Raw genomic sequence first — 3,159 nt, 5'->3', positions numbered from 1 at the left:
CTGATCTACCAAGGTGCGGAGCCGGACTTCTAAATCACTGAGCCTCGCCTCCATGTCTATAAATAAACTACACTTATTACATGTACCATTACCGCTAAAGGAGGCAGAGGAGTAACTGAACATCTGACACACCGAGCAGGAGAAAGTAGGAGAGAGAGAGGGAGAAGGAGAAGCCATCGCTAGCTGCTAAGCTAAAGTCGCTAACGGCTAAGCTAAAGTACTGTAGCGTCAGCTACCAAAACTTTAGAACAAGTATGAGATTGAACAGCAGTCACTAAAAGATGGAAAGAACTGTGAGTGCTTAGGCAAAATTACTGTAAAGAATAAGTGTTTAGCGAACAGTTGGCCGCTGTAATCAAACAAATGTAACTGTTATTTAGCGAGAGCAGCACAACACGGTACCAAAACACAAGCACCGGAAACGGAAATGAGTCGACACGCTTACCGCAATACGTCAGCAATACGTCAGCCAGCCAGAATAGAGTTAGTCATCAAGCACAATGACCTCAGCGACTTTAACCATTATCAGCTTTGCTTTGTTGCTGTCTGGAGGGAGTTTCTCACACTTCTGAATTGTTTTCAGTCAATTGTTGCCTGTAAAAATTTGGCATACTCTTTTACATGATGCTTCTGCAAGTGTTTAATCTAGGGCTGGGCATGTTAACGCATTATTATCACGTCAACACATTAATTAATTAACAACAGCAACAATTATTTTATTGCACGTTAACACAGTATTTATTATTATTATTATTATTAGGCTATTATTCTGAAAGTCTGTTGCTCACTGGCTCTGAATACACACACAGTGAATCCATGGGTCACAGGAGGGATGTGATGTTGATCAGCCTGCATATCACCCACCCAAACAAGCAGTGGAGGGAGGCTTCGGCAGACTATGCTGGATGCATAGAGAAGTGGAGAGCTACACACTGCATGCTGATCAGTATTGGGGAAGATGTCGGTCTTAGAAACGTTCTTAAAATCTCAACATAGTCGCTTGGCCCCACGGGGTTGTCTTTGATTAGACAGGGAGACAAGCTCTCCGAGAGTAAATGGCAGACACTCTATGAATAGTAACCATGGCAACGACTTCTGTGCGCTACACAGCCGTAGCCTATTTAACTTAAGTTAGAATTATAGGCTACATAACTTTATCTGATAGGCCCTCATCTAGTTTTGCTTGGACGCTCTGCCATGCAAATTCCCTCCTGTTGATGTCTTATTTAGTAAACAGTAATAGATCCTGGAAACTCACAAACAGCGAGGATCAGTCTCTCTTCCAATGATTTGTGCTGCATGACGTGTACAAAAAGTTCAAGACAATTCAACTTCGGCGGAGGGCGTGTGCGTGAGGCGAGCACAACCGCAACAGTTTCACGGGAACACACCCGCTTGTCGCTACACCTTGAGCTCGACCACTTCCGCTCACTAACAGGGACACTTGCTGCTGAACATGTTTGCTGCTCCCTGATAAAAGAAAAAGGTTTCTGCTGATACCTGTTCAGAAAAAAAACCCTTTGGACTCTGATGGTAACTAAAGGGTCAATTATGAGATTTTATGAGGAATTTATGAGATTTTTGCTTGGATAAAATTCAGTTTATTCATCCGACAGCATTTTGAACACACTATTAGAAATTCCACTCGAGCATGCAAACACAAAGTCATATATCAGCCAAATGTGCTGATATATGACTTTATCAGAGGTTGGGGGAACTCTCTCGGAACAGCTAAGCAGTTTTTCTTCTCCAGGAAGCCATGCCTTTCTCATGCGATGTACTATTCATCATAACAGCATGGTAAATGAGAACAGAAAGACCTTAGGGAAATATCAGGGGACCTCTCTCTTGATCCCACCGGAAAGGCCGTGATCATGTGACACTTCAGCTCCAGCACACCCAAAGGTGAGGCGACTTGTAATGGAATATCATCTGTATAACTCGTTCAGTGGACAAAGATGTGTATGGAACAAGGCATGATGATGGCCCAATTTTATTACAGTATGGAACCGCAAAACATGGACCAATGCGCAGAAAAATGTGAGGCCTTGACAGTCATGTAGTGACTCAAGCCCCGCAGAGCCTTATGGACCCTAAAGGATTATCATCCCCTTGAGGAGCAGCTGGAAGGGTATGTTGCAGTGCCACAAAAATAAGAATTGTATTGGTAAATGTGTTATCAAGAAGATTTTGGGGTAACACCTGGCCCTAAAATTCAACCTTCCAGTGAGAAAGATGTGTGTTAATTGCAGGTATATAAAGACCTTTGCTCACTTTAGTGAGGAAGGCAACCCTTCTAGATAATGTCCCACCTATATTCAGGATTAGTCATAAAAGGACTCATGCGAACATCACCATGGTCAATGCATCTCTCACACAGTATCTACGGCCCGTGTGCCTGTTTCAGAATAGGGTACTATTCCTAAAACAATTCCTAAACACATACTACATGGAACTTTATGGCACATGCAATATTTTTGGTAATGTGTAATGTGAATCCAGCCTGGATCTCTTTTTGAAGTAGTTAACCCTTGCATGGAAAACATACTGGCACAATTATGGTGCCCTGTCTACGGATGCCACTAGACACTGACAAGGACCATCCATATAGCAACAGGCCTTACAGTTTTGGTGTGAATTAAGTTTATTGCATACTAATATGAGCTGTACACTTAGGGGGCTTTCACGCCTACCTTGTTTGGTTTGGACTATTCAGTTTGATCCGAACCAAAATTGCAGGTTTGAAACCTCCCCCAGACCACGGTTTGAACCAAACAGCTTGAATTTTTGACAAAAAAGAGGTAGTCTCAGTCCGGATCAACCTGAACCATGGTTTGGTTTGTTTCTCGTGAGAAAGAATTTTCTGGATGGTTCAGACTTTCAGACCATTTACAGGAAGTTCTGGTGGTTCCTGTGTAAACGAGAAATAATCAAAAGAAGTCAAGAGTTAGCAGAAGAAAATGAGCACAGGGGGAGAGGAGGAGGCAACCTTTTTAATTGAAATATGGTCAGTAATAAAAATTCAAATTGAAAAAACGCACAAAAATGTCATCACTTTCCAAGTATTTTCAGAGAGGATGAGAGCGAGGGGAGAATGAAAGGACAGGAGAGCAATACCACCCAAAGATTAAGAAACTGCAGCAGCAGTATACAAAGGTG

Source organism: Micropterus dolomieu, linkage group LG10 (assembly GCF_021292245.1).
Source record: "Micropterus dolomieu isolate WLL.071019.BEF.003 ecotype Adirondacks linkage group LG10, ASM2129224v1, whole genome shotgun sequence".
Lineage (NCBI taxonomy): Eukaryota > Metazoa > Chordata > Actinopteri > Centrarchiformes > Centrarchidae > Micropterus > Micropterus dolomieu.
Note: the sequence above shows the minus strand (reverse complement) of the source record.